General features: G+C 55.0%; 1 protein-coding gene across 6 annotated transcripts in view; it reads left to right on the top strand.

Moving 5' to 3' along the window:
* The first annotated feature begins 14,049 nt into the window (after positions 1-14,049).
* Adgrb1 (adhesion G protein-coupled receptor B1) overlaps positions 14,050-25,214 on the top strand; it is a 72,390-nt gene continuing 61,225 nt past the window's right edge. For 2 of the 6 annotated variants that reach the window (XM_052748002.1, XM_052748003.1), the window contains exon 1: positions 14,051-14,362. The gene's annotated coding sequence lies outside the window, so the exon portion shown is untranslated. Of the gene's footprint in view, positions 14,363-25,214 lie in introns of all 6 variants that reach the window. The other 4 variants (XM_052748001.1, XM_052748005.1, XM_052748006.1 and 1 more) reach the window with 4 other exon arrangements.

Consider the following 25,214-nt stretch of genomic DNA (forward strand, 5'->3'; position numbering starts at 1 on the left):
CAGAAGCTGGAAGATTGATTCTGCCTTTGACTGGCATGCAAACAGTAGGCAAACGAGCACGCAGAGTCTCTGTAGCGCTCTGGGAGATCAGCCTGGTCTTCTGGAATTGGCTGCACTGCCTCTGGTAGAGTGTGTGTGAGGAACTGGGTTGGAGACGTTGTAGGAGGAAGTAAAGGGCTTTGAAACCTTGGTGCTCGGCTCATCAGCTGTCTCCACAGATGTCCAAGCTGCTCTTCATTGTCTCTAGTGTGCCCTCCTCCTCCTCCTCCTCCTCTTCTCTCTTCCCACCTCTCTCCTCACCCGCCCCTGCCCATTCTCTCCCCTGCCAGTGTCCTGAAAGGTTGGTATTATCTATGCCATTGGAAGCTCTGACTTGGGGGAAACTGAGGTGATGCCACCCCAGTATCCTACTCACAGTCCCACCCCACAGCCCCACCTCCAACTTTAAAGTCGTGTGGAGATATAGAGGCCTAGACCACATTCCTCACAGGGAAAAGGAGCCTTCCTCCCAAGGGTGCCGTGCCAGGACATGGGGACACAGGGAGAGGGTGACTTGCCCTGGAGGAACACGTGGTGGGGAAGATACTTTAGCTGGGCCAGGCCTGGTGCCTGGTGCCTCTCTGGCGCCTGCACTTCCTCACAGCATGCAGAGCTCAGGACAGGATACCTTTCAGATTTATTTTTTCCTTTTTCTTCTTTTTAAAGACAGGGTCTCTATGTGGCCAGGACTTGATCTTGTGATCCTCCTGCCTCAGCCTCCCAAGTACTGGGTTTGCAGGTCTGTGCCAGTACACCTGGATCCTGTATGTATGTATATATGTATGTATGCATGTACGTATTGTGTATGTGTGTGTGTGCACACACGTACCATAAGCACATGTGCCATGTGTGTGCAGAGCCTGTGAAGGCCGGAAGAGAGCATTGAAGCGCTGGAACTGGAATTGCAAGCAGTTGTGAGCTTCTTGACACAGACTTTCTACAAAAGCAAAAAGAACTCTTAACTGCTGAGCTATTTCCTCAGCTCCTTGTGTTTTGTTTTGTTTTCAATGGATCTTTCTATAGAGCAATTTTAACTTCCAGAAATTTTGATCTGGCAGGACAGGGTCCCACCTGCTTCCTTTCTCCCTTGTCCTTGACTTCCCCTATTTTTTTAAATTATGCTCTTCCATTTTTAAAGATTTATTATTTAATTTTATGCATATGTGTGTGTACACAAGTACACTATATGTGCACTATGTGTGTGCAGTACCCACAGAGACCAGAAGAGGGCATAGGATTCCCCTGGAACTGGAGTTCAAAGTGGTTGTAAGCTCCTATGTGGGTGCTGGGAATTGAACTTGGGTTCTCTGTAATAGCCGTAAGTGCTCTTAGCTGTTGAGCCATCATTCCAGCCCCAACTTCCCCTGTTATTTACATCTTGTATTTGGGCAATTCATCCGCTAGGTGGATCTACCAAGGATACACAGATCAGGGCTCACAGTGGATGCTGGGCCTCTTAGGTCTGGACACATAGTCAAGGACTTCTGTATACCATGATAATGTCACATGGAGCAGCCTGTTGTGATCCCCTAGTCATCCCTTGCTGCCCCAGCCCCTGGCAGCCACTGATCTTTGCACCGTCTCCATAACACTTTTTGCACTCTTTCCCTTTTCCATAATGTGGAAGGGTTAAGATGGCACAGTCTGCAACCTTTCCACCAGCTTCCTTCACTTAGCAATGTGTGTGGAAAGGTGCCTCCAGGTCTTCTCATGGCTTCACAGGCCCTTCTTCTCTGTGATGAATACTGCTGTTGCATTATCTGTACGCAGCAGCAGCGGCAGCAGCAGCAGCAACAACAGCAGCATCTGTTCCCTACTGCGGGACATCTTGGTAGCTTCCAAGTTTGAGTTATTGTGGTTTAAGTTGCTATAAACATTCGTGTCCAGATCAGTGTGAATGTAAGTTTCCAAGTCCTGTGGGTATATGCCAAGGAGCACGGTCGCTGGGTAGACAGAAGGTTGAGTTCTACAGCAAACTGTCTGCTCTTTGCAGCAGTTTTTCACTTCTGCATCCTCACCAGTAACAGCTGAGGTTCTCGGTGCCCCCACATCCTGGACAACACTTGACAGCAGTGTTCCCGAAGGTGGGCCTTCTCACAGGTTCCTGGTCTTTCCGTCCCTGCCTCAGTTTACATTTCCCAAGGACACTGACTTGACACTGACACCCCCCCCACCCCTTTTAAGACCAGGTCTCCTAGGTATCTTCCACTGACTTGCATTTTACTGTGTCGACCAGGCTGCTCTTAGAACTCATGGCGATCCTCCTGTCCCTACCTTCCTAGTGTTGGGCTGCACTATGTCCAGTTAACATCTGCTTCTGTTGCTGTTGCTGTTTTGGTGGGTTTTATTTTTTATTTTTTTATTTATCTATTTTGTTGGTGGTGGTTTTCGTATGTGTGTTGTTGTTTGGATTCTTTTTTTTTTTTTTTTGCTTATTTTCCGGCTGTATCCCTCCGTGTTCTTGCTCATTTTTAAATTACTTTCTCATACTTGAGTTTAGGAGCTGGCTATGGCATCCTTATGTTCCCAGCAGATCTTATCAAAGATGTCTTTTCCTCCTGAGTCTGTGACTTCCTTCATTCTCTCTTACCCTGTGCCTTTTGCAAAACAGTTTTAATTTTTAAAGATTTATTTTATTTGATTATTCTGGGTTACATAAGACCATTTTCATGCAACCATATAATGAACTCTGAGCCTATTCCTCCGGTAGCCTGGTACCCTCCCCTGCGTACACCTCCTCCTTCCCTTTAGGACTCTGTTCCCAAGACGATTCGGCTTCTACTTTCCTGCCATCGACACACACATGACTTTGTTTTTTTTAATTTATAAAGTCTATGACCCACAAAGGAGAGAAAACACAGTTGTCTGAGAGCGACTTGGTTCAATTGCTATTGCTATCTCCAGTTGCATCTGGCTTCCTACAAACAGCATGACTTCCTTCTTCTTCTCTGTGGCTGAAACAAAGTGCCTCTGTATATGGATCACATTTTGAGTCCAGTCCTCTGCTGACAGACAGCAAGGCCGGTTCCGTAACGCACGCGGCTGTTATGGCTATTGCTGCAATCAGCACTGACATGCAAGTGTCTCTGTGACATGCTGCCTTGGAGCCCTTTGGGCAGATGCCCAGGAGTGGTGTCCCTGAGTCACACGGGAGATCGACTTTTAGTTCTTTTGGGAACCTCCAAGCTGATCTCCAGATTGGCTAGACTGTTTATCCTTCCCATCAGCCATATATAAGGGTTCTTGATCACATCTGTGCCAGCACTGGTTGTGATTTGTTTTCTTGATGCCTGCCGTGCTGACTGGGGTGAGATTGACTCTCAATGTAGTTTTTTGTTTGTTTTATTGTTTTTGTTTGTTTGTTTGTTTGTTTTCAACACAGGGTTTCTCTGTGTAGCCCTGGCTGTCCTGGAACTCACTTTGTAGACCAGGCTGGCCTCAAACTCACAGAGATCCACCTGCCTCTGCCTCCCCAGTGCTGGGATTAAAGGCGTGTGCCACCACTACCCGGCCTCTCAATGTAGTTTCAATCTGCATTTCTCTGATGGCTGTATAGGCCAAACATCTTTTCATGTGCTTATTGGCTGTTTGTATTTCATCTTTTGAGAACCGCCTCATCTCATTAGAATGTCTGTTGTTTGGACTTTTGGTGTTTAGGATTTTTAGTTCTTTGTATATTCTGGATACTAATCCTCAGGCAGATGCGTAACTAGCAAAGGTTTTTCTCTCACTCTGTAGGCTATTACCTTAACTAATTTCTTTTGCTGTGCAGCACTTTTTTTTAACATCATGAGGTCCCATTTGTCAGCTGTTGGCACTGCCTGGCTGGCTAGACTCCTGTTCAGAAAGTGCTGTTTCCAATAAGGGTGCTCACATTTTCACCTGGCTGCTCCCAGGGCTCTGTTTTCCTTTGCTTGGTTTTTTTCGTTTGTTTGTTTGTTTGTTTGTTTGTTTGATTCTGTTTTTAAGGCAGGCTCTCTCTTTGTAGCCCTGACTGTCCTGGAAACTCATTCTGTAGACCAGGTTGACCTCCAACTCACAGTGGTCCATTTACCTCTGCCTTCTGAGGACTAGGATTAAAGGTGTGCACCACCATGCCTGCTGCATGCTAGGGGCTCTGAAAGTGAGTGGTCCAGCACCCGGACAGAACTACAGTGCCCATTACTACAGTTTGGCTCTAAAGTGCCCCCCCCCCATAGGTATATGTGCTGAAGGTCGTGTTCAGAGGTGGGGCTTCAGAGAAGTGAGTGGATAGTGAAGATTCCGACCTCATCAGTGGGTTCATCACTGATGGTACCTAAGATGTTTTGTCACTGTGGCAAAATACTTGACATGATTTAAGAGAGAAGCAGATTTATTCAGACTCACGGCTCATACCATTGTGGTGGGGAGGGCATGGTGGAGCTGAGCAGCCTACATCATGGTGGCCAGGAAGCATCAACTGAGTACCACCGATGTCTTGGGTGTACTCAACTGAATCTCCTAGGAACCTTTCATTCCAATCAAGCTGAAGGTTGGGGTTCACCATCACAGCTTGGTTGGCAATGGAATGGGCTCCTGGGAAGTGGTAGAAGCTGCAGGAGGTGGGTAGAATATTGTCCCTGGATTAAACACATGTGTCCTTGGCATGATGCTCTTGGGTTTTCTCTGCTTTCTTTTGTTGCCAGGGCATCAGCTTCGCTACAGTGCATGATGTTCTGCCTCATCTTGCATCAAAACTCTGAAGTTGGCCAGCTCCAGAGGACGTGAATCTCTAAAATTATAAGCTAAACAAATCTCTCTTGCTTCTAGCTGGGTTCTCTCGGGCACTCTGACATGGAAACACAAAGTTGTCCAACACTAGTTGTGTAGGCCACCTCTACCTATGGGAGAAGTGTTGGCAACATTTTGAAGACTCAGTCTTCTAAATTTCCAGATACCCAAACTTGTGGCAGCTCAGCCCTATTGTCAAGAACCTTCTTGTCCTAGAGTGGGGAGGTATTTCTGGACCATCTGGCCTTCTGGAAGGAGGGGTATCTCATACTTGGTTGACTGTTCCACCAGAATGCTCACCTAGGGAGAAATCATGCTTGGCCCAGCCAAAGGAGCGACTCTCTCAGGAGATGGGCCACCTGTGGTCATTCGTCCACTTACAACCAATGAGATTGTTAGGTAGAAGTCATGTCAATCACCAGGATAACAGACTCACACTGTGGGGGACTCAAACCACAGAACCTCACAGCCTCACAGTTCTGGAGGTTGGGAGTCCAGGGTCAGGGCACCAATATGGCTGGTGGACTTTAGGGAAGAGTCGGGTTCCTACACTTCTCCATCCTGCTGATCTTTGGTGGGCCTCAGCTGGCAGGCACCCCAGTTCAGTGTTTGTTCCGTCGGCTCATAGCCCTCCCAGAGCCTGGCCCGTTTCCTTGCTTCCGTACAAGCTCATCTCACTACCCCGTTTTGAAATAAGGTCATGTCCTTGGGGGCCTTAGCATATGAAGTTCAGCTCATCACCTCTCCACACCTGCCTGCTGCAGGCCTGCCCTTCCAGGCTCTGCTCTCCTCTGGCTCTGTCTCACTCTCCATCTCCGTTTCTCTGCCACAGAGGTGGTGGTGTGGAGGTGAGATACCACCATCACTACACAACTGCCCAGAGGAAAGTGTAACACTGTGGAAGAGAAGAGGTCCGGGATGGAGAGATCCCACAGGGAAGCACTGGGGTCCCTAGTTCTTTGTGCTTCACTTAGGAACGGCAGTTCTTTGAGTTCTAGCCCCGCCCCCTGCATCTAGTAAACAGAAGAGGACAGAGGGTTGCCCACAAGAGAAAGGATGTAGGGCTGGAGAGATGGTTCAGAGGTTAAGAACACTGGCTGCTCTTCCAGAGGTCCTGAGTTCAATTCCCAGCATCCGCATGGTGGCTCACAACCATCTGTAATGAGATTTGGCTCCCTCTTCTGGCCTGCAGGGATACATGCAAACAGAACATTGTATACATAATAAAAATAATAAATCTTTATAAAAAAAAAGAGAGAGAGAGAGAGAGAGAGGATGTAAGTCTAAGGATTGGGCTCTGGTCCTCATAGGGGACCTCACCCAAGCTGTGCCTTTGCAGGGAGGTGTCCCAGTTGTACCAGACCTCTAATGAGTGTCCCTGCACATACGTTCACACATACTACTTTAAGTCTAGTTCGAGGAAAGGCCTTTCTAGTAAATGTGAGGAGGAGAGAAAGGGATGTGGAGGGGAGGCAGAGGTTCAAGGTTCAACCCAGCACTTAAAGCTATTCCCCCAGCCTACCTTCAATTTCCTTATCACAACCTACTCTCAATTTTCCTATCTCTAACAGAGACAACTGAGACCCTGTGTTGGTGCTGTCTATATATGGTGGGGTGGCTCAGTGTCAGGATCATTAGTACATGGAGGACCCTGATGAGGACCCAGGCCAGCTGAGGGAGGGTAGATAGGAACAGATAACCACAGATCCACTGAGGGAAAGGGCTTCTTGCAAGCGCTGAGGTCAAGGGGGCACTTATCTGACCCAGGCACTGCCCTACACCCACCCTCTAGCAGATGGCTCTGGGGCTCCACCCTCACCATGTCCCATCCTCAAGCCTTATGTCTGAGAAATCTCTTTGAAAAAACCCTGGGGTAGAGGTCATGCCCACCTCTGTCTGTCTGTTTACATGCCACCCAGTTCCTGTCTAGGACAGCTGAAGACAGCATCTCCTCTTGGTGCGAACCGTAGGACTTAGCCTAGGGTATGGGAAACAACGTGGCGGCCCCAGTAGTGTTGATGGGCTTCTGATCACAACCCAGCCAGGGGTAGGTGAGGCTGACACAGCTGTGCCAATGGGGAACGAAAAAGGCAGCAGAGGCGAAGAAGGCTTGTGACCAAGGGAGGCTGACGGACAGTCCACACGTCAGGAACCCATGCAATGCCAAGACCGAGCAGGTGAGCACGCAGAATCAGCCAGGCCCACCTCCAGCCTGCTCCTGTTGACTCCCAGCTCTCTCTTCCTGCCTGCATTGATTTTTCACTGTGCTCTTTATTAAATGCCTAAACTCCCTCCAACAAGAGCTGGCTTGGCATTCCGTGTTCCTGGGGGCTCTCTAAACCCAGATGTGGGGGGCCTGAAGGGGCAGCTGGGGCAACTGTTTATAGAGGCCTTGAAGCCCATAGTCTCGGCTTTAGGAACCAGGGTGGAAGGTTGTCTAGTGTGGGCAAGATGCCAGGCCCAAAAGAGGTGCTTGGTAAACTGTGGAACTGTAGTTGGTGCCCGTCTTCAGGCTGTGACACCGGATGACAAGGACAAGGGACCAGTCTGGGATTATGGGTCCTGAGCTAATGGATAACCTAGATTCAGGGCTCAATTAATGATTCTAAATATATACCCAGATTTAGAATTCAGTCAGAAATCAAGGGTGAGTATATAACCAGTGATCTGGGATCTGTATATACTCTGAGCCATCTTAATCAGTAATGAGAACTTAGGGATTAGCATAGGAGTATGGATCAGCATGCACTCAGAGTCAAGGCTCAGTTAATGAACACAAATTAGAGTTTAGTCTGTGGACAGGGATCAGTAAATAACCAGGGATAAGTGCCAAGACTCAGATAGTAACAAGATCAGAGTTCTCTCTAGGGATCTGAAGATATGGCTCAGTGGTAGAGCACCTGTCCAGCATGCATGAAGCCCTTAGCACCACACACACATAAAGCTCTCTTTCTAGGAAGAGGGTCAATGCTCTGGCTGCTGCATGGACTGGGAACAGCTCTCTGAAAGGCCTCATGCTTTCCCTGGAACATTTCTCCTCCTTCGCTTTCTGCCCTACCGGTGTTGAAGACCTCCTTCAAAGGACAAATACATGACTCAGTGTGCAGGTTCTGGAGTCTATCCTAGACCCTGGCTGTGGGACCTTGGGCACTCATCCTCCCCTCCCTAGCCGCAGTTCTACCCGCTTTGGAAGGGGGCCCTTCTCTGCCACCTCTCCTAACTCTGTGAGGATAGAGGGAGGTAGAGAACAAGCCAGACAGGTCGGCGAAGCTGCTGAGGAACCTTCCAGAACCTATGTCTAGGCCTCACCATCTGCAGGGGCCTTGATGGCCCCAGGGGACCCCCTACTCCAGAAGGCCTAGGTGTCTGCCACCCCCACAGACTGGCTGGTGCCACCTTGCCTCTCCCTGACCTGCATTCAATGTGCCTGGGCCCTGAGGGGTGTTGGGAAAACCCGCTGCTCACACCTGGTTTGCACTCCCAGAGCTGTGACAAGGAGCGGTTGGAAATAGCTTGAGCTCCTCGGGGAAGGTGGAGCGGGTCCTGAGGCATGGACAGGGGCCACTAGGGTGATGTGCATCCCGAGCCCCTCCAGGGAGGGCACTTCTATACCTACTATCCTTGACCCCTTGGAGAGGGTCCGTGCCCTGGGGACCCCTGGTCTGGGCAGGGCATGATGAAAAGACAGTTAGCCTCAAAGACCTTGCCAGTGGCCAAGGGAGAAACGGCTCAAAGCACTGCCCCCACCCCCATCCCTCCAACAAGTGTCCATGGGATTTCTCTTCCCTTGTCTTCCTCCCTGACAGGCTGCCAGAATCCTGGCCAATAGGAACCCATTGTGGGTCCCAGGCCAGCACCTTCCCCTCCCTGAGTTTTTCCCAACGTGCAAGACGACGTCACCTGCCTCAGCTTGATAAGGGCAGCTGGCCAGGGGACAGATGTGCACTGGATGGAGTCCTGGCCTGGTCAGGACTAGCCATGCTCCCTATAAGCCCAAACACAACCTTCTGTGCACTCCTTCCAGAAAATCAGTGCCTCAGTGCCCCAGCCAAGGCACCCTGGGAAGCACATAACCTGCCTGAATCTTTCCAGGCCTGGTCCTTTGTATGAGCCCTGAATCCTCCATCCATAAGGTGAGGCAGTTGCCCCAGGACTTGGGGGCTTCTCTTGAGTCTTACGCAGAGGAGGCAAGAGTCATGGGGGTATCTATGCAAGGCTGCAGTAGGGTATGTGGACCATGCAGGGTCAGCTCCTGAGGGCCAGGGCCACAAAACGTTGGAGCCCTGGGGAGTCCCTTGCTCACTTTCTTTTTTAGGGATGTTCAGACAGCTGGCCCAGTCTACCAAGGGGGTAGTCTATGGGGCTGGGCATTGACCAGGAGAGTAATCATAGTTCCAAGGTTCTGGAGGTGAGCAGAGGCAGGGAGTCTGGGTTGGGCTGGAGGAGCTAGCGGACTATGCCATTTGCTGTAGTTATGTCTAGTGCTCAGAGGGCCAGGCAAAAGGGTCCAGCTCTGCAGACTGCACTCAGTTGGCAGACGGGAGAGCTTTATGTACTGGTACGAGACCTACAGTTATCTGGAGCAGTCCCTCTCCCGCATACACATAGTTGGGCCAGAGAACCTCTGTGCTCACCTGGTCCTGTCAAAAATCACACAGGAAGGCAGGACTACTGTTCTTGTTTGCAGATGAGGCAGATAAAGCTCAGAGAAGGTGAGAAACCTGCCTGAAAAGAGAGGAGCCAGGACACAGCCCAGCCAGCTGGCTGTGGGACTCACTAAGAAGTCATACCCTTCCTTACCTGGTGGTCCTGATGGGAGAGGGAAAAGAGCTGAGGGATGCTCCTGCTCAGCCACTTGAAGCCACAGGACTCTACTTGATAGAGATAGGATAAATGTCAGGTCCTCTGCCCTGCAGCCCTGTGAGAAGGTGGCCTGGTAGGGCCGGCCTCAGCCGACACCAGCTATACGACACATGCGGCTGTTTAAATTTTAAATGAACTGCAAGTCAGGAAAACGAATTTCCATCCTCAGGCCACAAGCGACATTTCCAGTTTGTAGCCACTCACTGTGCCATGTGGGGCATGCCAGGCAGAGTGGGCACCAGGCTCTGCCACCATCACAGTGGGACCATGTCCATCTAGAGGCAGATGCTTCCCTTGATGCTGGGACCCAAAGGCCAGGCCTTCTCTGCCCTTTGTCACCCTGGGATCTAAGGTGGGGAACTTGGGAGGGAGGCAGGGGAGCTGGGAAGGTGGGGCCACAAAGGCCAGACTCCTGCCTCCCCACTTCTTGCCCAGAAGCCTGGGATGGTGGTTGTGAGGTGACCACCCTCTGGGAACTACTCTTTCTTGTGCTGACCCTGAGTAGGGATGGCCCCAGAAAGCACCCCTTAGGCCCCAGTCTGTCCCTGGCCTCGGCTGGTGATATTAGAGATGATAAAAGAATTCTGAGGTGCATCACAGAATCAGAGAAGTTGGACAGTTGCTCCTGAAGGCCCTTGGGGTGTCTTGGCTGCCATTAACCCTGGCTGGCCTAACGGTGCAGAGCCTTTTCTGGAGGGTCTGTTGTCGTCTTTCTTTGGGCCCAGGCAGGAACAGAGGCCCTTGGGCAGGGGGACCAAGAAGGTTGCAGACTCTGAGTTGGCTGATAAGTGGGCAGAGACAGAGGTGCTTGTGAAATGCCTGGGGCACACAAGGAGACCAGTGAGGTTTCCTGGAAGGAGAGTCTCAGAGTTCCGAACCTTGTCAATGAGGGAGCTAGGTAAACCCTGCTCTTAGCATCGATTCCTCTGACATTGCCACTTGGCATTTTCACATTATGGAGGTTTTAAGGCTGAGCTCGGTCTCAGTTAGGTTATGGAGGGGGGGGGGGGGGCAGGACAGAGCTGGCAGAGGGCAGGGCTTGTACCTGAGTTTTAGGAAGACGCACTTTTTTTTTCCTGGTTTTTCGAGACAGGGTTTCTCTGTGTAGTTTTGGTGCCTGTCCTGGAGCTCACTCTGTAGCCCAGGCTGGCCTCGAACTCACAGAGATCCACCTGGTTCTGCCTCCTGAGTGCTGGGATTAAAGGCGTGCGCCACTGCTGCCCAGCTGTACCTGAGTTTTAGAATGGCAGCCCTTTGTGACCTGACTGGAAAGCTTACACAAGGCATTATTGTTGTTAGGTGCATAATGGGATCAGCACTCAGTATGTCGTGGGATCATGGCTCAGGGTCAGAGTTCAGCTTCGGAACAGGATAAGGACTCCATGCAGCCAGCGTCAGGACTCAAGACTGTGACTAAGGGCAAGGGCTTAGTGTGTGACCAGGATCAGAGTTCAGGTTGTGAGCAGAGTTTCTGGTCAGTGAATTGAATGTCATGGTTGAGTCTAACTGTGGTTTAGAGTCTGTTTTCAGCCAGGGATGTTGCTTAAAGGGTACCAAGAGTCTCCTTCTCCCTGGCTATATGAGGAGACTCCTGGTTGGGATCCGGTTACATGGAGCTTGCTCGGTAGGAGATCATCAATTCTAAGCATTCAGGGCTTCTCAGCAAGGCCCACACCCTTGGAAGAAAATAGATTTGGATACAGAATAGTGCTTAGTGGGTCCAGGCTAGTGTAGATATTGGGGGAAGAGCTACTGCTTGTAAACTGGTGGCAGATCCCCTGGTTTACAGTCGTAGGACCCTGAAGCAATTTGGCTGGAGGAGTTAATTAAGGTCACTTGTGCCCAGGGGGGAAGGGTTGACAGGGGGATGGACGATGACTGAGGTTACAGTTGGGTTGGTTTGTGAATGCTTCAGGGTGGCATCCCCTGCCTCTGACATTCCTCTTATCTGCAGAGGAATAGGGGGGGCCCAGCTGGGGTCTTACCTTGCACTATCTGACTCTGGCTCAGAGGCTTGGGTGTGGGGGGAATTGCTGAAGGCAGCAGGTCAATGGGGCAAGAATGAGTTCCCACTCAGGGAGAGGAAGGTTAGACCCCTTAGCCCCACCCCCCACCCAGAAGCCCCAGTTTGGGAGGAAAGACCACTTTGCCCTGATGGCACAGTTCAAGGGGGTCTCAGCCTTGTCCGAAGAGCCTCCAGGGCAGATCCCAAATCCCTGCCAGCGAGCTCTGCTGCCCTCCCCCATCAACAAGAAACAAGTGTGGAAAGCGCTTAGATCCTGACTCACAGCCTCACTGCTGCTTAGCAGCCTCTTGGCCTGATGTCAGAGGCCCCCTGGTGACCACAGGCTGCTACTGCAGCGAGAAGACCAAACCAGGACTAACCTCCAGAGACTGGAAAGTTAAGAGGCCCAGTAGGAGTAGAGGATGGTTGTCTGAGGCCTCCAGGGATAGCACCTCCTTTTTGTGATTTCAAATACCTTAGGAAGAAGGCCCTTTCTCAAGAAGGCTAGGTGGATATGGTACTGACGAATAGGATGAACTGGGAAAGACCTTGCGAGACTTTGGTTGTGACCCTGCTATCAGTCCCTCAGGACACCCTACACATTGAGGCCTTGCAAGAGTAACTGGTGTGTGCAGAATGACATGTGCAGTGTGCTTGGGAGCCTAATTGGCTTGAGGTGCCCCACACACGCGCACACACACACACACACACACACACACACACACACACACACAGAGTGGGGTAGGAAGAGTGATGACTATGACATTGATGGAGGACACTGACCATAAGTTTCGGTGGGGGCTATGGAACAGCGGTGTGAGTGCCGACACCCAGGGGGAGAATGTCGACAGTGAGTTTGTGTTGTGGTCAGTGGCCCTGAGGGAAAGATGCAAACAGCTGGACCAGATGTGTTCTTGCAATGGTATCTGTGGTCTGCTCAGATGGAGAGTGTGGGAAGTACTGGATCCTGTACAAAACGTCTTGGATTCAGGATGGACCACAAGTTGTGAAACAAGAGCAAGGGGCTGGAGGCAGGAGCATCCTGGTGGAGAGGGACACAAGGCAACTTCCCTGACATCAGGGCTCTGGGACTCTTGCTGTCAGTCTAGACTCAGGAGTGTCCAACCTTTTGAATGGAATGTGACACTGTGGTCTACAAACATGTTGGGTCACATTTATCGCTATCCTGGGATGCATGGAGCTGGTGGGCTGCAGGTTGAACATGTCTGCTGGAGGGACCCCTTGGGGCACCTAATAGAGGAGGAATCAGGGATCTTAGGGTGGAAGACAAAGCAGCTGAAGAGGCCCATCTCCACCCATTGGATGGAAACTGGCATGCAGGGTCACTTTAAAACCCGCCTCCTTTAGGCTCTATCCCTGGCTGGCTCCCCTCCCCTCAGCATCACAGGACAGGAGGTCCTCCCCTAGGTACATCTAGACCCACCAGACCCAAATGAAGCAGTTCAGCGCCGCACCCCTGTTCTTCTTGGAAGGGCCCCAGTCCCTGCCTGTGACTCCATCTCTTTGCCCATCACTCATCCAACCCACCCACCCACTCATCCACCTATGCATGCATCATCCTTCCATCTGCATGGCCCACCCATCTATGTAGCCCTCCCCCTAGTGCCACCAACCAAATCCACTTTCCCCCGAGTCCTGCTCACCCTCACCCACCTTCACAATTCCACCGATCCTGACCCTGAAGGTTACCTGTCCATCCACCCTTCCGCCAGCCTGTACCTACATTCACCTGCCTCTTCCACCCACACACCTATAGGTCTGTGCACAGCCCCTAACTCTTCTTCTCCATCCATCCGTTTGTTGGTTCATCACCTGTCACCCAGATGCAGCCACTCCCCTGCTCCTGGAAGAGAGCACAGTCCCAACTCTTGGCTTTCCTGCTGCGTGGGGCAGGAGCCGGCTGTCCTAGGTGCGGGCGCCTGTGCGTCGCACCCCTTCTCCGTGATCCCGCTCCCCTCCCCCAACCCGCCCCCCGCTTGCGCTCCCCCTCTAATGTGTGATCTGGAAGCTCTATAAAGCCTGATGTAATCCGTAATGCAGTCTCTGGCTCCCGATTCGGGATCCAGTTTCAGAGAGCCGAGAGATTGGGGAGCGCCGGCAGCCGGGCGGGGGAGCAGCTTGCCTCTCTCCTCCTCCTTCCCCGCGTCCTCGGCCTCCTCCTCCTTCTGCCCGCGCCGCCCCGCCCCCGGCTCCGCTCCGCTCGCCCCCCCCCCTCAGGAAGGGGAAAAAAGGCGAGAAGAGCCGGGCAGGCGAGAGGACCGGAGCGGCGGCGCGGCCGGAGAGGGAGCGGCGGGCGCAGGCGGCGGCGGCGGCGGCGGCAGGCGCGGCGTTGGCGGCGGCTCCGACAGAGGGAGCGGAGCGGGCGAGCCAGAGGCACAGGCGTCCGCGCCGCGTCCTAGCCCGGCTCCGGGCCCGCGTGCCCCGCATAGCCTGCAGCCCGGGCATCTAGACCCTCCCGGCGCCCGGGGGGCTCCGCCAGGCAGGGGGTGGGGAGGAGCCTGCGAGCGCCCGCGGGTGCGCTCTTGGGAACGTCTCGGCGGGGCCCGGAGCCGGTCGGGGGCGGCAGCGACAGTAGCCTTGGGTCGGGCGCGCTGCTCGGCCGCTGGCGACGCGGTGCGCTCCGGAGGCTTTGCAAGTCGCTGGATCAAGTCCTCGCCCGCGGGGCCTCTACTGCTGGGGAAGGTAAGAAAGGCTTCAGCGGGGGAGGGGGGACGAGAGGGGGCGTCTCGCGCTCGGAGGGGGTCGGGAGAAGGGTGGCCTCCCGGACTTCCCAACTTCGCTGTATGGGGCTTCGCAGCACCCAGGTTTGGGCTCAGAGCTCGGGAGTTTGAACAACCCCCCCCCTCTCCCAGCCCCCTTCCTCCTCCAGCGGCGGCAACGGAATCTGGCAGGTCCCTGCGCGCCCGCATTGGGCGGGCTGAGGAGGGGGCGCCCTGGACGTGGGAGAGGCTTCTTGGTGCTCCTCACCTCCCCCTCATCCTCACCAGGCAGAGCTGGGCCAATCTGGCAGGCTGGGCCGGGAAAGGACCCCCTGCTCTATCACCCGCACAGACCCGGGGCGCGCTGGGGGAAGGCGTTCCCGTGGCACCCCAACACACAGATGCTGACAGGGGTCTAAGGGAGCCCCGCCTGGCTCCCTATGCCGGCCCAAGGAGGCTCGCGGGAGAAAACCCGATGTGTCCCCCATTCCCTGATCTTCCCCAGAGCCGTTACATTATTATAGGGCCCGGTTGCATCTTCCCCCCACGCACAGAGCTGGAGGCGGGCAGAGAAGCCCCCAGACTCCCCCTTACAGCTCTCACCTACAGCCCCGACAATGGCAGAGAGGAGACCCCCGGAGGCCTATCTCCAAATTCGGAAAAAGGGCTATCCTCGTGCCCCCACCATCACAACTGACACGCGCAAACGCCCCAGCTCGTTCCCTCCCGGTGTTCTTTTCTGTTTGGTTGGACAGGCGGAGCAGATAGGCTGCCCTGAACTTTAGGTCGGCCCGCTGCCCTCTCCGACTGAAGCAGCGGGGCTGGGCTCCGAGCACTCCCGGTTGCGTTTCTCCAGTGGGCAGAGGCCACCAGCCTCCGCTGCCGCTGCGCTCTTTCCGAGCTGCGTGCCGCTGCCTCGAGGAATGAGCACGGCCCCCGCCCCCTCCTGAGAGGCCGAGGGCTCGGGATCCAGCCGGGAGCCCTTTCCCCCGGTCCTCTGCCCAGCCTAAGCAGGGCAGAAAGCATCCCCGACATCGGGAGAGGGGCGGCGTAGCGGATCATCGCCACCAAGAGAGGTGGCTCGAGGGCTGGTCCGAGGCTGCGGCTCTGCTCGGGTCCCTCCGCCTGGCCGCGGTGGCTCCTGCTTGGTCACTCCCAGGCAACCCAGAGAGCTGCACCAGCCTGGCACCCTCTCGGGCCTGTTGGGCACCGTTACCCTTTCCACTTTTATTTTGGGTTTCCAAGTTTCTCGGAGCGCGCGGACCCGGCTAGGGCTAGACTAGCCTTAATCCACTCCTTCAGTGCCCCTTCCCTCCCCGAAGTCCCCATCACGTTCCTCTCCCCTGGGTCTGGGGCGCAGATTCCTTAGCGGCAACTCCGAGGGAGTTGAAAGGCATGAAGGCGCGTGGGTGGGCACGGGGCGCGCACTCCCGCCCCAGAGGAGCCACTTGGCATACGTGTTGGGGAGGGGGTTGGGAGGTCTGCGGGTCTCCTCCACCCTGGGGACCCAAGGAGACCCTCTGTGCCCTGCTTTGTAGCCACAAACACACGCCCCTCGTGAGAGCTACTGCAGGGGCACAAACAGCAGGCGGAGGTGTGGGGAGAAAGGCTGGGGTCTTTTTCATTATCTGAGAGGCGGTATCCCGTATTTGGGATCCGAGAAAGCAAATGTAACATCTCCCGGAACCTTCAAGCCTTCCATTTCTCTGAGACCCTTCCAGCAGCGGCAGCAACAAGGGAGGTCGAGGAGGTAGCTGCTCCCTTCCGGACCGCGGGTGGCCTCAAAACTCTGCGCTCGGATGCCGCCGGGGTGCCGTAGGGTCTGGCTTTGAGTACCCAAGCAAGGTCAAGCAAGCGAAGGAGGGGGGCAGAGGCTCCTGGGCGCGTCCCCGCGCGCTCAGATTTGGGGCCTTGGAAGGGGGTGTGGGTAGCCGCCGAGTCAGTCCCGCGGGCCCGCCGCCGGCTCCCGGTCCCGAGAGGTGGACATAGCGCGAGTTCGGGGATCCCGGAGCGCCTCGCGCCCTGCGCGGGGCCCTGCACCCTCCCTCTCCCCTTGCTCGCAGCTGTTCGGCACTGCCTTCAGACTTGTTGCGCCTCGATCTGGGGACTGGAGACCGGCGGGGTAGCTCCGGAGCCCGGGAGGCCGGGGCAGAGCCCCAAGGCCAAGGGATGCGCCAGGGAGACGCGCGGACGCGCGATGCGCCGGGAGCGCTAGCAGGGAGTTTGCTGCCTCGGATCCGAGAGAAGGACGCTTGTCCCCGCCTTGATCCCGCGCGGGGGCGGAGAGGAGGCGATTTTGTCGCCTTCGGCTTCATACCGCACTCCTATGGACCTTGAGCCGCGGAGGGGCCGCCGCCAAGTTACAGAGCCCTCCCAGACCCTTCCTTTGCTCAGAGGCTCTTGGGCCTCGGTAGCTGAAACCGCAAAATGGGAACGCGCATTATGTTCTTGGAACGCTTGCAGCCCCGACCCCTCGCGCCCATCCAGAGATCCGACGTTCCGGGTCCGCAGTGTGCTGGTTCTGCAGCGTCCAGGCGGGCCGGGTTCCGAGGCGGCTCTGCGCCTGCGGACACAGCGGTTAGGCCAGGGAGCAGCGGGCCCCAAGCAGGGCCCGGCGAGCAGCAGGGGCCTGGGCAGCTTCCTACGGAGTCCTGGTCTCCTGGCTGCCCGCCTGGCCCAGTTCTACCTCCCAGAGCGGGTCTGGGGACGCGGAGTCAGTCCCCGGGGATGCCGCGGGCTCCAGGCCCAGGCGACCGGCGCCGGGCTGCGGTGGTGGAGGGCGGGAGGGCCCGGCGCGCTATCGCGGACGACCAAGAGAGGGCGCCCGCGCTGCGCTGCGCCGCGCCGCGCCGCGCCGGCCCTGCCCGCCCCTTCCGTCTCCTCTGCCGCGGACCCGCGCTCCAGGCCCCATCTTGGGCAACCCCCCGCCGCCCTCTCTTGTCCCTTGGCTCCTGCAGCCAGAGCCAATGACGCATCTGGTGTTTCAGACTGAGCCTGCATCACCCTCTCCCAAACTCGCCTGGCCTGTGTGTGCAATGCACAAGCGTGACTGTGTTTGTGGGCACGTGTACATATGTGCCAACGGATGCACGTGTGTGGGGGACAATCTGCAGGCTGCATGCATATGTGTGCATGCATGCAGCTTTCCACATGTGTGCATGTACTCCCTCTACATGGAAGGGGCTCTAGCACCCTCCCTCCCCAAGCAAGTCTGGACCTGAAGGGTTCTGTGAACCCCACCATGCCTGAAAGTCCACCCTTACCGCCCTTGTGCCGCCTGGGGTACAGCTGCACCAAGGCATAGAGCTGTGAATTCTGGGTAAACACTGGGCCTGTGCGACCCTGTGCACAGCCCACAGACACACAGAGGAAGTGCTGCACACCAAACACCAGGGTGCCCATTGTACAATCGTGCTGGAAGTATAGGGGTGGGCAAAACCAGCCCCCCACCACAAGTGCTTGGGCTAGTGGAAATATAGGACAGGGACCTGACAATCTCCTAGGGGCTGAGGTAGACCAGAGGTGTAGTTCTTCTAGGAGAGTCCCGGGAGTGTCAGAACTTAAGAGAAAGGAGAAAGGCAGTGATGAGATCAGAAAGATGTGAGAGAACAGCTGTACGAAGGCCTGAGGGTAGGAGTGCGAAGGCCTGAGGGTAGGAGTGCGGGTGTGAGGACTGGACAGAAACCGGGAAGGAAGGTGAGAGAGAGAGAGAACCCAAGAGCGCTATGGGCATTGGCCTCTTCTCTGGAAGGCTAGGAGGCATCTGAGGGCCATAGACAGGATTGATCACTTGGGTTCATAGACATGCCAAAGAGATGGTGGGTAGGCCTTTGCGCAGTGTGTCTCAGGGACACCAATCAGGAGACAGAATGCACGCTCTGTTGTATGGGGCTGCCACACCCCTGGCTGCCGTGGCACGGGAGTTATAGATAAGTTTGTCACACAGGAGAGTACCTAGACTGATGGGATCCCAGGTAGCCCACGTGCCAGCGTGCAACAGACATACAAATATCCCACAAAGAGACACACGGGGTGGGGTGGGGGTTACACACCACTGCCCAAACCCTGCGTCCACCGTGGGCTCACTGGGACTCATGTTGGCACGAGTAACACAGTAAGTGGAGCACATTTCACATGTGCCCGTGTGTGGGGGAATGTGCTATGGGGTTCCAAGGATACACTGATGGTTGGGAAGGTCCGTGGTACTCTGCTCCCAGAATGCCCAGGCTGGGGAAGAGCATGCCTCTGGCTTCCTGCACCCTCTGTCAGACAGGCTGTGGCTGTTTGCATTCCACAGTCCATACACACACTCACCCCTGGTTCCCTTCCCTCCCTCCTCACCTTCTGTTCAGCATCAGATGGCATCACATTGGTCTCTGGGTTCTTCATCCCACCCTGCCCATCACCCCTACCATCTCATGCCCATGCACAAGTGCCCACCATTGCCCCATGTCACCCCTCAACCCCTTCCTTCAGAATTGATTGAGGTTCCCAACTTGCCTACCACCTAACTTCTCACCCCCAGGAGGTCTGTGGGTCCATGTTAGGTCAAGAGTGCTGAGGGCTCCCTCGGTCTTGCTAGTCAGGCCTGGAAGCTGCTGTCGCTGTCTTGAACAACAACCTACATACAGCTGCTGATCTTCTGAGCCCACTGGTCCTTTCCAGGGACACGTGACATTCTGACTGAGCCAGGTGGATTCTAGGGAACTTAGAGGCAGGGTGAGGCCATAAGAAAAGCCCAAGCAGAGGAAGGCAAAGCCATCATGCATATCTTACTCAGCTGCCGACCACTTTGGGGGGTGGGGCGGAATTGGCTTTCGGCTGGGACATTGGATTGAAGGGCATGTGGTGTGACAGAGTTAGAGGAAGGGCCCTTGGGATTCCCCAGGCCATGTGAGGGCAGCCTGGACTCTCATGACTGACCTTGACAAGCTTGAAAGTGAGATTACTGAGGGAAGAGCACAAACTCCCAGGCCTATCCACTGGCATCCATGCTCTGACTTTTCCATGCCCCTGTACCCATAGTAGGCCAGAGGTCACAGAATGGAACCCTCACCAGGCCTGTTGGCACCAGTGACTGTCCTGTCGTGGTATGTTGATGAGGGGTTGGTCAAGGTGAGATTGGCAGATCATGGGCTTGCAGGGTGCCTAAAGTGGAGGCGGAAGACAAGGCTTGGTGGCATGGGCCTCTGGGAACTCATGAAAGTGTTTCGGAATCGGAGTGGAAAAGAATATGGCTTCAGTGCTGGGGAGGTGGCCCCCTGAGTCTGTGCCCTGACCGTCTTCCACATGCTCCTGCTGCCTAACCTGACACCCCCCCCAACCCCCATGCAACCCACGTCACCATGCTGGTGGCTCTGGCAGCATCCTCCTGTGGCCATAGCACACTGACCCCCATGGTCGCAGCCTTGCTCCTACATGCCACAGACGTGTGCACACCTGTGTTCCTTGCTACCACACACTAGCCATTCATATGTACTGTTCAACATACTGTGTTTGCCCCCTTGGACTTCCAATGCCATGTGCATACCACACTGCACACTCCACAATGCCACATGCCCACTGCACACTCACAATACTCTCATATGAGCAGGCTCACACACTTGTAACTCAGGGAGCAAGTCCTCACTGTCCATGCACACATACAGACACACATCCTCGTATATGTAGGTGACTCCCACGCTACCTGCACACACAAACTAATATACGCATGTCAGGCACACACTTCCTGGTTCCTCAGTGCCTAGCTGCCCATCTGCAGAACATTTCCTTTCTTCCTCCCCCTTGCCCTCCCAAGCAAGCTGCTCCTGGTTACCCTTGGAGGCGGCTGGGGTGGGGCCTGCTCTTCAGGCCATAACCTCCCTCTATATCCCCCCCTGAGCACTGGCTTAAGAAGGTGACTCCTGTTACAGCTGGAGAGGAGTGGCCACTTAGGAAACTTGCCAAAGGCCCTGGCTCAGGAACATCCTCCCCTCTTTACCTAGCACCTGAGCTCTGCCAGCAGGAGCCTTGCTTGTCTGCCATGGCCTCAGACCTGCCCTGGATTTCTTGGGCCTGAGCAGCAGGAAAGAGGCATGGTACGGGCACAGGCCAAGGGATCTGGGCATTTGGAGCGCCTTCCGTGCCGGGTGGGTTGGAGTGATGGGTACTGGACAGGAAGGGGTGCAGTAAGGCAGGGGTCAAGGTGCAATGGACAGTGGGTAGAGTGGGGTAAGGGATGACAGTCTCTTTCTTCCCAAGAGACCTGGGGCTATTGCTCATCTTCCCTGTGCTGGAGGTGACTGTTGTACTGCCCTGTCTGGGTGGTCTAAGCCAAAGTGGATTATGCACTGCAGAGGGTCTGGGCCTAGGCACTCCAGACACTGCCAGAGTGGTCTCATGTCTGATCTTTTCTCCTGGCAACTCAGTCTGGTTTCCAGCCATGTCCCCTGAATGACTCCTGTGTCGTGGAAAGCAGTGGCTTGCTGGGGCTGATGAATTAGGTGACTCCTGCTTCTGTTTCAGGGTCTTCTGTCCCATGTCCCTTGTGGGACTGATGCGTGGGCCACTCCACATCTCTGCTGTGGGTGGAGCCTCAAGAGGCCTTGCTGGCCCAGGCTGCACCAGGCAAATGGGCCTGAGGCCATGACTGGGGAGCAAGCCATGTAGATACCCCTCTTTGTCTTTGTACCTCCGGGGAGGGGGAGGCCTTTCACAGATGCTTGGCCCTCTCTGGCCCCGAGTCCTGAGGACTTCACACAGGTTGTCTTGGGCCCACATCAGAGGCCCTGATAGGGCCCACAGGCAGGTGCCAGGGCCACCTCTTCAACTGGTGATTAAGGTCTGAGAGGTCCGTGGGAGCAGGGATGGGGGAGCACCATGAGCAAGGAGGACACCCACCCCCGTCTCCTGGGCAGTCCTCAGTGCCCAGGGCGCCTGCCCCTCCCCCATTGCAGCCTCGGCTAGTACACAGGAGGGCACTGTTCAGAGGCCGCAGGACTACAGAGTGGCTTTTGTGGCTGGTGTCTAGGATGCCATTGGCAGCCTGGGGTGGGGAGGGGACCCAAGGCCCAGGCCCCTGGTTGATCTGTTGATATGGGGCTAGGGCAGGGCCTTGAGAAAAGATGGGCACACTGAGGCTGGAGAAGGGCCTCTGACAGCATCCTGGATACCCCTGCAGCACGATGTGGAGACCAAGTTACAGGACCTGATTGCTCTGTGTGTGTGTGTGTGTGTGTGTGGTGTTATTTGCGTTTACACTGGAGTGGTTTCTTCCTAGGCTGGACTGGATCTAGGTGGGAATCTCTGGTCTTTGGGTATTCCCGCCCACAGTGCTCCAAAGACTAAAATCTAGGGTCATAAGGGGCCATGCTTATTCTTGCCTGCAGGTGGCGCTCAGGGAGCCAAGTCATCAGTTCCCCTTTCTCCTCTCCTGATTCCTGCTCTTCCCCTCACCTGCTAAGGCATCTATGAATTCCATCAGCGGGACCTCACCACTGACACCCTACTACCACTTCCTCCCCTCTGAGGCTTTTCTGGGGTCTCTAGAAGATGCTGTGCCGGTAGAGGTGGGCCAGCCTTCTCTGCAGAACAATAGTGGCTAGACACTAGGAAGAACTTCCTGAAGTAAAACTATTGGGCCTTGGGGAAGTTGTTGGGAGAAGGGGCCCTGCGGAGGATTTGATGCAAATTGGACAGTGTCTCTAGGAACCAGAGAGGGTAGAAGGGTATATATACTTCCCAGTGTTACTCAGACCTGGAGATGGGGACTCTACCAGAGAAGTGGACTACGGTTTCGGGGGGCACAAGACAATCACCCACTTTTCTGGAGAGAGGGCCAGAGACAGCCTTATATTAAGTAAGGAACATTTAACCTGAGGATTCTTCAACACTTGGGATGGGAAGCATGAACCATTTGCCAGCCTATCTTGAAGCTTCTCGGCTCTAAAATTCTGTGGGCTGCCCACGACAGGCCAGGTTGCCTTCCCGGGTCCTGATGGATGCTTGGACCATCTCTGGGGGATGAGGCTGGCAGGTAGCTGCAAGGGATGCCAGGCTTTCACTAGGGAAGTACAGAGCATGGCCTTGGGATGTATGGAACTCGGGGAGCCTGGTCCAGCCCCGAGGAACCCAGGCACCTCTCAAGGAGCAGTCTACGGACTAACTGACAGGGGAGGGACAGAGGCTAGGTGGAGCGGAGCATCTCTGTGCATGGTACAGTGGCTGCAAGGCTGCTTCCTGTGGGAGAGCATGTGACTCAGCTGTCCTCTTCCCCCAGCTCCTGGCCACCAAGATTTCTGAAACTTGCTGCCTAGGTGAGCCCTCCTTTCCCAGCCTGACTGGCTCAGCTCCCTCGGGACGGCTGAGTGGGTGTACCTAAGCTGGGCTGTCCAGCACATTATATAAACACACCTTGCCCGTGCTCATATAAATGCACACATGTGTGTAGACTTGGATTACACAGAATGAATGCAGTCACACAAGGGACACATGCCTGCTCCACCTCCCCATCTCAGGGACGGCCACCAGGTGCCCCCACTTGCCCACCGGTCATTGCCTGTGGCCTTCTGTCCCTGCTGATAAGGGTCTCCTCCTTCTCTCCTTGCCATTGTGTCCTCTGAAATCACAGATACCTCTAATAAGGACGAGATGAGGCCTGAACCACAACTCTCAGCCATCCACTTGGGCTCTGTCTTCCAAGATGCCAACCTTTGGTGCCTGAGCTTAACTTAGCCCATGCCAGCAGGGAGCCAGGCCTTGTAGTATCCTTCTCGGAGTCCTCTACTAGAGGGTTTGTTTGGGCTGAGAAGAATGAGAGGGGGCTTGTGGGAGGAGCCAGGCAGGTGGCTGCAGGCCTCTGCTGAGGGCCACTGGGGACAGGCTGGCATGGAGGCAGGGGCCCAGTGTGTTGACACCCAGATTTCTTCCTAGACCTTCCTTCCGACAGAGGACAGCCAAGCCCTGCTATGGCTCTCTCTTGTGTTGGTTGTGATGCCTCTGGGCCAGCTGTGCCTTTTCCAAAGCTAGGGGTGGGGCAAGCTCAAGTCTAAGGAGCTTTAGAGCAGTAGTTCTCAACCTGTGAGTCAAGACCCCCATGGGGGGGTGTCCTGCATATCAGATATTCACATTACGATTCATAACACCAGCAAAATTATACTTATGAAGTAGTCACAAAATAATTTTATGGTTGGAGTCACCACAACATGAGGAACTGTGTTAAAGGGTTGCAGCGTTAGGAAGGTTGAGAACCACTGCTCTAGAGAATGCTAGACCACCTGGAAGAGGCCTGAGCCTTACCACCTCCCTCCTTTGGTGGCCTTGTGCCCCTCTCCAGGCATTTTAGGGACCTGTTTGAGGAGTCCCCAGGTGGTGTTTGTTGAAGGCCTTGGGGAATGGTTGCCTGACAAGACATGGGACAATGCCTTCACTTGCCCCTTCTCCTGTGTCTCACCGGGACCTCTTACATTCTTAATAACAGTCCAGAAATGTTCCCTCTTGGTCCCCTTAGTTACCTTAGTTAACTCTGGTTCTTGACCCTTTTTCCTGCCTCCTCCTTGGCCTCTTTTGGCCCCCAGCCTACAAGTGAGCCCCTGGCTATCTGGTGGCTCATTTAAGGGACAGCTCTGTGGCAATACTGCCACTGGCCCCCATGGCTACCTTCTGCCCCTGGAATAGACATTGGGAGCCTATGTCCCTGTCCAGTACTCAAGGAGTAGTTGGCCATCCTACAGGAGTTGACCAGGGACAAGAGTCAGCCGGTGCCCGGGTTCCTGGGATGGTGGCCAGTGAGGACAAGGCAAGGATCCTCTGTGGACCTTACTGGCCATCTGTGAAGTGGATCCAAAGCAAGAGCCCCAGGCTCTCTGCTGCAGTGACAAATTGCAGGTGCAGGGCAGTGTACACCATGTATTGTCCTTCCAAGAACTGAGATGAGCTTGTTTCTCACCAAGCTGACCCTTGGAGGCCAGTGCCACAGTCCACATGGCTCTATGGACACCACCAATACCCCCACACTCCCTGGCTAAGTTGCCCATTTTCCAGAATGGATGCCAGAGGCCTGAGGGTGCTTTTATTTGACCTCAGACCTGGAGGTGGGTCTCCAGGACCAATGCTCTCCTCTGAGGAGAGGGCCCAGGAGCCAGTGGTCCTTCTAAGCTATGTAGGCCCCTTGGTAAAAGGCAGTGGATTTGGGCGTGATCGCAGCCATGAGTTGTGGCTCCCAAGATGGCCTAGGCTTCCCAGGTGCTTGGGCTGAGCAGAATGAGGGTGGCTGGATTGGGGTTGGGTAGTGACAGCATGGGAGGCTGTGCCAGGCTTGGCTGAGTGCTTCCTCTAGACCTTACCAACATTACCTGGGGATGGGCACTGACCTGCTTTTCATGGGGGGAGAGTATGTTCCTGGGGTGGGGCTCTGCTGAGGGACTGGCATCAGGAACAACAGAGTGAGGGGCCGACTGTGAGACCCCGGCCAGAGCTTCTCTGGTTCTGTAATGGGGAGGATGGTCAGGGAGGCAGTGTGAGGCCGCATCAAAGGTCACCCCTAAGGGTGTTTACCTTGGAGCTGGCAGAAGTAAGGGTAGGAGACATGGGGAGTACTTTCCAGGTGCCTGGGGGTGCCAGGGTTAGAAGTTAGCAGTGCAGGTTTGGACGTTTTAAAGACCACAATGAGGCTGGAGTGTGTGTCTGTGCTTTGCCCCTCCTTCTGGGAACAGTTGAGGTCCTGCCCATTCTGTAGATCCACAAACAGAGGCTCCTCTGTGAGGACTGTCCAGCTTCAGGCATCCTGGCTTCCAGCAGCTCAGAACCTCCACCCAGGCTGGGGCTGGGCCTGGAGGCTGCTGCCTGCCCAAGAGGCA

This window comes from Peromyscus californicus, unplaced genomic scaffold (assembly GCF_007827085.1).
Source record: "Peromyscus californicus insignis strain IS unplaced genomic scaffold, ASM782708v3 Scaffold_20__1_contigs__length_68692818, whole genome shotgun sequence".
NCBI classification, from domain to species: domain Eukaryota; kingdom Metazoa; phylum Chordata; class Mammalia; order Rodentia; family Cricetidae; genus Peromyscus; species Peromyscus californicus.